Raw genomic sequence first — 13,094 nt, 5'->3', positions numbered from 1 at the left:
AATCAGACAACAAAAGGAAATCAAAGGCATCAAAATTGGCAAAGATGAAGTCAAGCTTTCGCTTTTTGCAGATGACATGATCTTATACATGGAAAATCCGATAGACTCCACCAAAAGTCTGCTAGAACTGATACATGAATTCAGCAAAGTTGCAGGATACAAAATCAATGTACAGAAATCAGTTGCATTCTTATACACTAACAATGAAGCAACAGAAAGACAATTAGAGAAACTGATCCCATTCACAATTGCACCAAGAAGCATAAAATACCTAGGAATAAATCTAACCAAAGATGTAACAGATCTGTATGCTGAAAACTGTAGAAAGCTTATGAAGGAAATTGAAGAAGATATAAAGAAATGGAAAGACATTCCCTGCTCATGGATTGGAAGAATAAATATTGTCAAAATGTCAATACTACCCAAAGCTATCTACACATTCAATGCAATCCCAATCAAAATTGCACCAGCATTCTTCTCGAAACTAGAACAAGCAATCCTAAAATTCATATGGAACCACAAAAGGCCCTGAATAGCCAAAGTAATTTTGAAGAAGAAGACCAAAGCAGGAGGCATCACAATCCCAGACTTTAGCCTCTACTACAAAGCTGTCATCATCAAGACAGCATGGTATTGGCACAAAAACAGACACATAGACCAATGGAATAGAATAGAAACCCCAGAACTAGACCCACAAACGTACGGCCAACTCATCTTTGACAAAGCAGGAAAGAACATCCAATGGAGAAAAGACAGTCTCTTTAACAAATGGTGCTGGGAGAACTGGACAGCAACATGCAGAAGGTTGAAACTAGACCACTTTCTCACACCATTCACAAAAATAAACTCAAAATGGATAAAGGACCTGAATGTGAGACAGGAAACCATCAAAACCTTAGAGGAGAAAGCAGGAAAAGACCTCTCTGACCTCAGCCGTAGCAATCTCTTACTCGACACATCCCCAAAGGCAAGGGAATTAAAAGCAAAAGTGAATTACTGGGACCTTATGAAGATAAAAAGCTTCTGCACAGCAAAGGAAACAACCAACAAAACGAAAAGGCAACCAACGGAATGGGAAAAGATATTTGCAAATGACATATCGGACGAAGGGCTAGTATCCAAAATCTATAAAGAGCTCACCAAACTCCACACCCGAAAAACAAATAACCCAGTGAAGAAATGGGCAGAAAACATGAATAGACACTTCTCTAAAGAAGACATCCGGATGGCCAACAGGCACATGAAAAGATGTTCAATGTCTCTCCTTATCAGGGTAATACAAATCAAAACCACACTCAGATATCACCTCACGCCAGTCAGAGTGGCCAAAATGAACAAATCAGGAGACTATAGATGCTGGAGAGGATGTGGAGAAACGGGAACCCTCTTGCACTGTTGGTGGGAATGCAAATTGGTGCAGCCACTCTGGAAAGCAGTGTGGAGGTTCCTCAGAAAATTAAAAATAGACCTACCCTATGACCCAGCAATAGCACTGCTAGGAATTTACCCAAGGGATACAGGAGTACTGATGCATAGGCGCCCTTGTACCCCAATGTTTATAACAGCACTCTCAACAATAGCCAAATTATGGAAAGAGCCTAAATGTCCATCAACTGATGAATGCATAAAGAAATTGTGGTTTATATACACAATGGAATACTACGTGGCAATGAGAAAGAATGAAATATGGCCTTTTGTAGCAACGTGGATGGAACTGGAGAGTGTGATGCTAAGTGAAATAAGCCATACAGAGAAAGACAGATACCATATGGTTTCACTCTTATGTGGATCCTGAGAAACTTAACAGAAACCCATGGGGGAGGGGAAGAAAAAAAAAAAAGAGGTTAGAGTGGGAGAGAACCAAAGCATAAGAGACTGTTAAAAACTGAGAACAAACTGAGGGTTGATGGGGGGTGGGAGGGAGGGGAGGGTGGGTGATGGGTATTGGGGAGGGCACCTTTTGGGATGAGCACTGGGTGTTGTATGGAAACCAATTTGACAATAAAATTCATATATTAAAAAAATAATAAAAAAAATAAACAGTTCTTTATTATTTATTGTTTTTTTAAATCTCTTCTTAATGCCTTAGATTTTGATTCTGTTCTATAATTTCCCTTATTCTACTTACTTTGAATTTGGTTATCTCTGCTCTTTCTAGCCTCTTGAAGTAGATGATTAGATTGCTAACTTTTGATCTTTCTTCTTTTCTGATGTAAGTGTTTGAAATTATAAATTTCCTTCTAAGCATTGCTTTAGCTTTAACTATTGTAACTTAATTTTAATTCATTTCAAGATATTATCTAACATTCTTCATGATTTCTTCTTTGACCTATGGGTTATTTAGAACTGTGTTTAATTGTCACATATTTGGGAGTATCTCTTATTTCTTCTCATTGAATTTTATGCTAATTCCAGTGCTAGTCATAAACATATTTCATGTTTTCAATCATTTTGAATACATTTATACTTATTTCACATATGAACACATAGTTTACCCCGGTAAATGTTATGTGCTTGAGAAAAATGTTTATTCTCTTATTATTTGATTGGATGTTCTCATTTATGCTCATTATTACAATTTTTTTGATTATATTTTCAAATATATATCTACTGATATTCTTTCTACTTTTTCTATTAACTACTGAGTGAAGAATATTCACATCTCCTACTATATTTGTTGAATCATGTTGTCCAAAGTCTTCCATCCAGAATCTGATTTTCCATCCTGAGTGAAGGTTTTACACACTCTCTCAAGATAAATAAACTTTAAAAAATAATGTAATAATATGAAATTATGTGTAATAATTTTATCTAATAATATGAGGCCTTAACATGTATGACTGCTAGCTATGAGATGGACAGTATACTGTGTCCTTCACAGGTACTATCTACTAAATGCTAAAGTTATACTATCAAATTCACACTATTTTAAAAATAATAAAACTGTGGCTTCCAGAAGTTAAGTAACATTATCAGCTCTGGTATGTGGAATTTTCTCCCAGGAGTGAGACAAAGGGACATTGTCTAGGGCAATCTGGATAATTCCCCATTAACCTTAAGATATCAGAAGGAATGAGATAGACTTTGGCTTCCAGAGGCCCAGCCTAGGTATGCTGAGTGTAATGGAACATCTCAAGATAACACAAACACTGAGTTTCCTGAAAACATAACTATCATTCTCTAGTCCCCAATTTCCCCCGTTATGGGTCTGGTGAAGAGAGATAACTTTGGCTGATCCATATATATCATATTACACAGCAAATTTTGGTGAATAAATGACAGAGTTCTTCATTTTATGAATGTCAAAATAAAACCCAGAGATGAGGTGTGACTTGCTCCTGATCAGAAAGCTTGTGGTGCATTCTATACCATGCTGACTGTGGGATTTGCCACATTTGTCAGGTGCAGCAGACCTGCCTCTTCTGCCTTAAAACATTAAAAAAAGACAACATTTTCTCAGCTACAAAGTATCAGGAATCACATTTCTTCAAAATTAAATAAAATTAATATGTCTAAGGGAGTATATATTCAACAAAATTTGTCTGTTTTCTAAATTATTAATAATCCCAACACTGAAAACACTTGGTTAGGCAGCCTAAAGGCAACAGAAAGCAGACTTTAGTTCAGGGCATTTTTTGAGCATCTGTAATACAGATAGGGATGGAAGAGAGGGAAGATAAGCCTTGGAGGAAACGATCTGTTGAAGACCCCTTTCCAAAGCCTTCCTGGGTCCTAGTTGGCAATGTTGGAATAAAAATAGCACTCAGAAAAAAGATTCAACAAAGGCCTTTTACAATGGTGCCCTGGTCAGAGTTGGGGAGTCCCCTCCCTCCTTTACAGTTGTGTCCATTCTATATCTAAGCAACATACTTATCTAATATGAATTCAGTCCCTTATGATTTTTTTTTTAGTTTTAGTGGATTTGTACTTGGGCCAATTTAAGTTGAGGTTGGTAATTTTCTGGTAGAGGCAAACAAATCTGATTTTGCACTCTGATGCTATGATATGGGCATGGGGTAAGAAGTGTGAGTTTGTGTCTAAAATTATATGCATTTCTTCTCTTGGAGAATGGCTTTGCTGGCTTATTTCTGAAGAAGAGAAAATCAGTGAACAAATACCTTCATTATTAGTCTTCAAATATGCACATGCCATGGCTTTTCCATTATAACCTCTACCAAACGTGACTGTCTTTATGTGTCTTTCTTCTTCTCTAGATGAACCCCTGGAGGACAAAACTATGGCTGAAGAGTTCTGTATCTTCAGAGTCCAGCAAACGCTTAACAAATAGTGTTGATTGGATTAATATATTGACTTTACTATGCTGATAAGAATAGTGTGCAGTGGTTTTCTATCTGCACTGAATTCACAGGGAGAAAACAAGACATGAAGTCAAAGATAAGATTCATGTCAGCAAATATAGGCTGGGCTATTCCTAAAAAGTGTCTACTTATAAATCACAAACGCAGAGAGACCACTTGCTTGCTTGTACCACTAATAATAGAATCAATTTTGCTCCAATTTTGTTGTCTAAAGCAACCAAACTAACTTGAGTTAGAAGGACTAATGACACCCCTGAACAGAAGCCCTTCAGAGAAGAGAACCTGGTGCCTGGCTGTGTTAATATCACCTCTGATTCTAGGTCTGGGTACTCCTTCTTGGTTGATTACACAACAAACATATAATGTACATATATTAGGTACCTACTGTGTTAGGCATGGGTCTTAACTCCAAACTCATGCTAAATATTGGTCAAACAAAACGCAGCAAAGGGATGACTTTAGAGAACTTCTATAATATGCCTGTCTCAAATTATCCCCCATCCTCACACAATCCTGCCCTGTCATGGTGTTGCCCTCAACTCCTTATCTATTCTGATATGTTTACTACTTACAGCCCTCTATTATGGGACAATATCCAAATGCTATTTCCAGGAGTGCCCAGAAGGTAATGAGAAAGACTTTTTTTGCAAACTTGAACAAGTGGGTGATCTCTTTTCCACCACACCTCAAATATCACTCAAGATTTCAAATTACATTTCTATTTGTTTGGAAATCTCTAGGAGTTCAAGACTGACAAGAATACCCCTTCCTATTCCCTTGCCAGGTAGAAGAGAAGGGGACAGAAGAGAGAGATAAGCACATGCTAGGCTCCCATGGCCCAAACTGAAGGACACATGGCTATGGAGATAAGAAAACTTTGATTCTGGCCCCCTTAAAGGAAAAGTTTTGGTCAGTGATTGGGTTCAGTGGGGCAGCCTCATATGAGGTACACAATATCTCCAAGGAACATTCTTCAAACCTTCCCTGCCCCATTTATAGAGTTTTAGAGAATATAAAATGCATAAAAAATATAATTGCAGTATCATCTATTTAATATTGGGATTTATTTCATTGACTAGATTTATTTTCATGCATAAAATACAAGACAAGATGGATGGACAATATTTGGCAAAAGAGCCTCAACTGCGCTGGGTAAAAACTAAGGCTATGAACAAATGCAACCATGTCAGATAATGTTTTTCCTAACAGAAGAATAGAAGATCATATCATTCTTAGCAGAATTTCCCCTGAAGCAGGACTATGACTCTTCTCATCCCTGGGCAAGAAATGGTCAAAACCCACTCTACCTGTGAACACTAGACACAGAGCATGCAACCATCAGTGGATCATGTCTTCTGTCCTTCATTATTGCTGAAACTCCTTGTAGCAGATACTGTGGTGAACACAGAGCTTACCACATTGTTCAGTCTGCAGAGTCTCCCTCATGGTGCTGACAAGGTCTAGAGGTAAGTGAATGTAATGAGCAAAGCTGATGGCATAACTAGGTTAAGGCATAATCTAGTTTAAAATAGGAATGTTGCTTTGCTTTACTTTTTGCTTTTAAGCAGAGAATTAGTAGTAAAAGGTAGCTGAGAGGAATTGAAGACTGATGAGATGCAGGGTAATGACAGAGTAGTTAAAAATTTTTTTTCCATTCACAGAAGCTAAGGGGATACCAGTGAAAAGGGTGGACACTCAAATTCTTACCTTAGAGTGCACACAGCCTCAAGAAGAAAAAAAAAAGCCACATGAGCTACTGAAATTTCATGGCATAAAGCAACCTACAAAATCCAATAAATTGAGAGGCTGCAACCTGAATGCTTAATGATGAGAAGATAGTATTGATATAATCATCTGAACAGCACATCAACCCAGGTTCTAGGAAAATGGTTCTAGGGAGCAATGGTGCACTACTTAGGAAATATTTGGTTATATCTAGAGTTTGGTTGTCACAACTATAGTCAGGAGGAGTGCACTGGCAACTAGTGGATAGAGGCCAGGATGCTGCTAAATATCATAATGCACAAGATAGCCCTCTGCAAAAAAAGGAATTATTGAGCCCAAAATGTTAAGATGAGAAACCTATGTAAGAGATAGTAGAACTCCATAAGTAGAAACTACTCTTATTTTTTTTCTATCAGTCTTATTTCTTCTTGATAACAGACATAGTATCAGCCATAGTTTTAAAAAAGACTCTGCAGACCACACCCCATGTCATTTACCATTACAAGGCAATATAGCCGGCCCATTATATCTTCCAGAAATTTGGGAACAGGAGCACAACTTATGTGGGTCCAAGTTAACCCGTGAAACCAAACCACTACAAACCTGATGTTTGTCAATCTGTCTAGGAATACTACCATATGTGGCTTGTGACTATTATCTTATTTCCATTTCTAGCTTCTATGGATTTTGTGCCATATATCTGTATTCTTATTTGCGTTGGTAAGATATGATAAAGGAAATGTGGGAACAACAAAGCTTTAAGTGCTGTCCTCATTGAATGAACAGCATGGGGCTGATCAAAAGGTCTGAACCACAAAATCAGACACACATGACTTTTACCTTGACCCTACAAACAAACAAACAAACAAAAAAAAACAACATCATAAACAATAAAACAAAACAAATAAAAAATAAAACAAAAACGTCTATAAGGATGTCAGAAATATGAAGGGACAGGCAGCTCAAAGTACCATACCTCCACATAAACTTTGAGGAAAAAAAAATAGAATAAAAAAAAAAAAAGAATAGTCTGTATTAGAGTTCTCCAGAGAAACAAAATCTACAGGAAGGGATTTATTATGATAAATTACCTCACATGATTATGAAGGCTGAGAAGTCTCAGTTTGTCATCAGCAACCTGGAGATCCAGCAAAGCCAATGATATAATACAAACTAAGTCTGAAAGCCTGAGAAACAGAAAAGCCCATGGTGTAAACTCAGTCAGAGAGCAGGAAAAAATCCAGGTCCCAACTCAATCAATTAGAGAAAAAGAATAAATTATCTCTTCTTCCACTTTTCTGTTCTATTTAGTCCCAGTAACATCACAGAGCAAGTACAGCCCACAACAGGCAGAGTCAGTGCAGACAGCTCCACTGAAAGGAAAAAGTGACTCAGACACAATAGCAGAGCATGAGCAACACACACAGGATACTCTCCTAAAGTCCCAGTTTCTAGTAAAGAGGGGACACTACAATGCAGGGCATTCCATGACCTCTTCTTCATAAAGTTACTACTTTCAAGAGACGAAGGCATAGAAGATATATTAACATACAGAAACAGTCACCACAGAAAGGCAGGCAACATAAGAAGACAGAGGAATTAATCCCAAATAAAAGAACAGGAAAAGGCAACAGCCAGACATATAAATGAAATAGATATAACTAACATGCCTAATACAGAAGTTAAAGCAATGATCATAAAAATACTCAGTGGATTTGATAAAAGAATGGAAGACATACATGAGACCATTAACACAGAGATAAGGAACAATAAAACAGATATAAAGCTCAATAAACAAAATGAGAAATATGCTTGGTGGAATTAACAGCAGACTGGAATAAGCAGAGGAATGAATTAGTGACCTAGAACACAGAGTAATGGAAAGTAATCAAACTGAACAAATGAGAGAAAAAAGAATTATGCCAAATGAGAGTAGACTTAAGGAACTCATTGACTCCATTAAACACAATACCATTCATGTTATAGGGGTCCCTGAAGAAAAAGGGAGAGAAAATGGGGCAGAAATTTATTTGAAGAAGTAATAGCTGAGAATTTCCAAAATCTGGAGGAAAAACCTGGCATCTAGATTCAGGAGGCACAACGAACCTGCATCAAAATCAAAATCATATCCACACCAAGATATAATTAAATTGGAAAAATATGGTGATCAAGAAAAAAAATAAAAGCATCAATACAAAAGAAGACAGTAACATATAAGAGAAAATCCATAACAGAATTTTTAAGGAAAAGCTTTCTAAGCCTGAAGGGGCAGGTATGATATATACAAAGTGCTGAATGTGAAAAATCTGCAGCCAAGAATACTCTATCCAGCAAGGATCTCATTCAGAATAGGATACATAGAGTTTCCCAGACAAACAAAAACTAAAGGAGTTCATGACCACTAAACCAACACTGCAAGAAATATTAAAGGGGGCTCTTTGAGTGGAAAGTAGAAAACAAATATGGCAGCATAAAGGTACAAAACACAAAAGCAGTAAAATGAATATTTCTGTAAAAAATTCAGTCAAGAAACTCACAAAATAAAAGGATGTAAAATATCACAACATACATGTAAGATATGGGGAAAAGAGGAGTAAAGATTGGGTACAAACTTAAATGACAATCAATTAAGTATAGACTGCTATATGCAGAAAAGGTTATATAAAACCTAATGGTAACCACATATCAAAAACCACTAATAAATATGCAAGGAATGAAGATAGAAATCCAAATATCACTAAAGAAAATCAGCAAACCATAAAAGAAAGACAAGAAAGGATTAGACAAAGCCTTCAGAAAACAAAACAAAACAAATAATAAAATGACAACAAATACTTATCTATCAATAATTGCTTTAGATATAAATAGATTAAATGTTCCAATCAAAAGACATAGGCTGAGAGAATGGATAAAATAATAATACCCATTTTTATGCTGTCTATAAGAGACTCCTTTTAAACCTAAAATCATCTACAGATTGAAAATGAGGGGATGGTGAAACATCTATCAAATAAATGGATGTCCAAAAAAAAAGCTAGAATAACAATACTCACATCAGACAAAAGAGACATTTTTTTTTTAAGTAGGCTTCACGCCAAGAGTGGAGCCTGATGCAGGGCTTGAACTCACAACCCTGAGACCAAGACCTGGCTGATATCAAGGGTTGGATGCTTGGGCCCCTGGGTGGCTCATCTGTTAAGCATCTGACTTCAGCTCAGGTCATTATCTCACAGTTTGTGAGTTTCAGTCCCACATCGCGTGAGCTCGAGCACCACTTTGGGTGAGGTTGTGCCCCACTTTGGGTGAGCACAAGCCCCACTTTGGGTGAGCATTAGCTCTGGTTTGGGTAAAAACATGAGACCTGGGTGAGCTCACTTCTCTCTCTCTCTCTCTGACTCTCACTCACTTGCACCCTCTTTCTCTTAAAAAAAAAGAGAGAGTTGGATGCTTAATGTATGGAGCCACACATATAAGGTGCTCAGGTGCTCCTATGTCAGATAAAATAGACGTTAAAGCAAATACTGTAACAAGACACAAAAATACTATATACTATCAGAGGGGACAATACAACAAGAAGATATAACAATTGTAAACATTTATGCATCCAACATAGAAGCATCCAAATACATAAAATAGTTAATAACAAACATGAAGGAACTAATTGATTTTTTTAACTTTTTGAGAAACAGAGAGAGACAGCATGAGTGCGGAATGGGAAGAGAGAGAGGGAGACACAGAATCCAAAGCAAGCTCTAGGCTCTGAACTGACAACACAGAGCCCAACACAGGGCTCTAACTCACAAACCGTGAGGTCATGACCTGAAACGAAATCAGACACTTAGCGGACTGAGCCACCCACAAGCTCCAAGGAACTAATTGATAATAATACAATAATAGTAGTGGACTTTCACTCCATTTATCAATGGACAGATAATCTAAACAGAAAATCCCAAATAAACAACCTAAACTTACACCTAAAGGACCTAGAAAATGAAACCTAAAATCAGCAGAAGGAAGGAAATAATATAGATTAGAGCAAAAATAAACTATAGAAACAGAGAAATAAAAATAGAACAGAATAAAGAAACTAGAACTTGTTCCTTGAAAAAATTAATAAAACTGATAAAAAGGTAGCCAGACTTGGCAAGAAAAAAAAAAAGTCCTCAAATAAATAAAATCACAAATGAGAGAGGAGAAATAACAATCAACACCACAGACATCCAAAAAATTATAAGAGAATATTATGAAAAAACTACATACCAACAAATTTGACAACCTAGAAGAAATGGACATATTCTTAAAAATATATAACCTGCAAAACTGAAACAGAAAGAAATAGAAATTTCAAATAGCAAAGTATTTGAATCAGAAAAAAAAAAAAAAACAAAAAAAAAAAACCTCCCATCAAAGCAAAGCCCAAGGCCAGATAGATTCAGAGGTGAATTCTACCAAAAATTTAAAGAGTTAGTACAAGTCAAGAAAAAGACTCTTAATTATAGAGGACATACAAATGGTTCCCAGAGAGGAGGGAGATGAGGGGATGGGTAAAAGGGTGATGGGGATAAGAAGTGTTCTTGTGATGAAAACAGGATGATGAATGGAAATGTTGAATTACTATATTGTACACCTAAAATTAATATAACACTGTATGTTAAGTAACTGGAATTAAACTAAAAACTTAAAAGTTAAAAACAATACAGATTTAATACCTATTGTTCTCAAACTATTCCAAATATCAGAAAAGGAAGAAAAAATTCCAAATTCATTCCATGAGGCCAACATTACCCTGATATCAAAATGAGATAAAGACACCATTAAAAAAGAGAACTGAAGGTCAATATCCCTGATGAACATAGATGCAAAAATCCTCAGGAGAATATTAGAAAACTGAATCTAACAATATGTTTAACAAAAATTCTCCATGATCAAATAGGATTTACTCCTGGATTTATTCCCAAATCAATGAAGATGATACATCACATCAATAATAGAAAGGATAAAAACCATACAATCATTTCAATAGATACTAAAAAAAGCATTTGACAACGTACCACATCCGTTCATGGTAAAAACTCTCAACAAAATAGTTAGAGGGAACATATCTCAACATAATAAAGGCCATTGTGAAAATTTCACAGCTAACATCCTCCTTAATGGGGGAAAAGTCTAAGCATTTCCCCTAAGATCTGAAACAAGACAAGGATGTCCACTCTTAGTCACTTTTACTTGAAGTTATAGCCACAGCAATCACACAACAAAAAGACATTAAAGGTATCCATATCCATAAGGAAGAAGTAAAACTTTCACTGTTTGCACATGACATGATACTATGTAGAGAAAACCCAAAACACCCCACCAAAAAACTACTAAAACTGCTGAATTTAGTAAAGTCATAGGATACCAAATCATTGTACAGAAAATTATTTTATTTCTATACACTAACAATAAAGCAGCAGAAAAGGAATTCAAGAAAACAATTTCATTTATTTAGTAATATTTTAATTTTATTTTTTATTTTTTAAAATTTATATCCAAATTAGCATATAGTGCAACAATGATTTCAGGAGTAGATTCTTAGTGCGCATTACCCATTTAGCCCATCCCTTCTACCACAACCCCTCCAGTAACCCTGAGTTAATTCTCCATATTTATGAGTCTCTTCTGTTTTGTCCCCTTCCCTGTTTTCATATTATTGTTGTTTCCCTTCCCTTATGTTCATCTGTTTTGTTTCTTAAAGTCCTCATATGAGTGAAGTCATATGATTTTTGTCTTCTCTGACTGACTAGTTTCACTTAGCATAATACCCTGCAGTTCCATCCATGTAGTTGCAAATGGCAAGATTTCATTCTTTTTGATTGCTGAGTAATACTCCATTGTGTATATATATATATATATATATATATATATATATACCGCTTCTTCTTTATCCATTAATCTATCCATGGACAGTTGGGCTCTTCCCATACTTTGGCTATAAACCATGGGGGTGCATGTGTCCCTGTGTCATAGGGTAGTTCTATTTTTAGCTTTTTGAAGAACCTTCATACTGTTTTCCAGAGTGGCTGCACCAGCTTGCATTCCCACTAGCAGTGCAAGAGATCCTCTTTCTCTGTATCCTCACCAACATCTGTTGTTGCCTGAGTTGTTAATGTTAGCCATTCTGACAGGTGTAAGGTGGTATCTCATTGTGGTTTTGATTTGTATTTCCCTGGTGATGAGTGATGTGGAGCATTTTTTTCATGTGTCAGTTGGCCATCTGGATGTCTTCTTTGGAGAAGTGTCTATTCATGTCTTTTGCCCATTTCTTCACTGGATTATTTGTTTTTTGGATGTTGAGTTTGAAAAGTTCTTTATAGATTTTAGATACTAGCCCTTTATCTGATCTGTCGTTTGCAAATATCTTCTCCCATTCTGTAGGTTGCCTTTTAGTTTTGCTGATTGTTTCCTTCGCTGTACAGAAGACTTTTATTTTGATGAGGTTCCAGTAGTTCATTTTTGCTTTTGTTTGCCTTGCCTCCAGAGACATGTTGAGTAAGAAGTTGTTGTGGCCAGGATCAAAGAGGTTTTTGTCTGCTTTCTCCTCGAGGATTTTGATGGCTTCTTGTCTGACATTTAGGTCTTTCATCCATTTTGGGTTTATCTTTGTGTATGGTGTAAGAAAGCGGTCCAGGTTCATTCTTCTGCATATCGCTGTCCAGTTTTCCCAGCACCAGTTGCTGAAGAGACTGTCTGTATTCCATTGGATATTCTTTCCTGCTTTGTCAAAGATTATTTGCCCATAGGTTTGTGGGTCCATTTCTGGGTTCTCTATTCTGTTCCATTGATCTGAATATCTGTTCTTGTGCCAGTACCATACTGTCTTGATGGTTACAGCTTTGTAGTATAGCTTGAAGTCTGGGATCGTGATGCCTCCTGCTTTGTTTTTTTTTTTTTTTTTTTTTGTTTGTTTGTTTGTTTTGTTCAAGATTGCTTTGGCTATTCGGGGTCTTTTCTGCTTCCATACAAATTTTAGGATTATTTGTTCTAGCTCTGTGAAGAATTCTGGTGTTA

The sequence above is a fragment of the Panthera onca genome, chromosome D1, assembly GCF_046562875.1.
Source record: "Panthera onca isolate mPanOnc1 chromosome D1, mPanOnc1 haplotype 2, whole genome shotgun sequence".
NCBI lineage: Eukaryota > Metazoa > Chordata > Mammalia > Carnivora > Felidae > Panthera > Panthera onca.
This window is presented reverse-complemented; position numbering follows the sequence as displayed.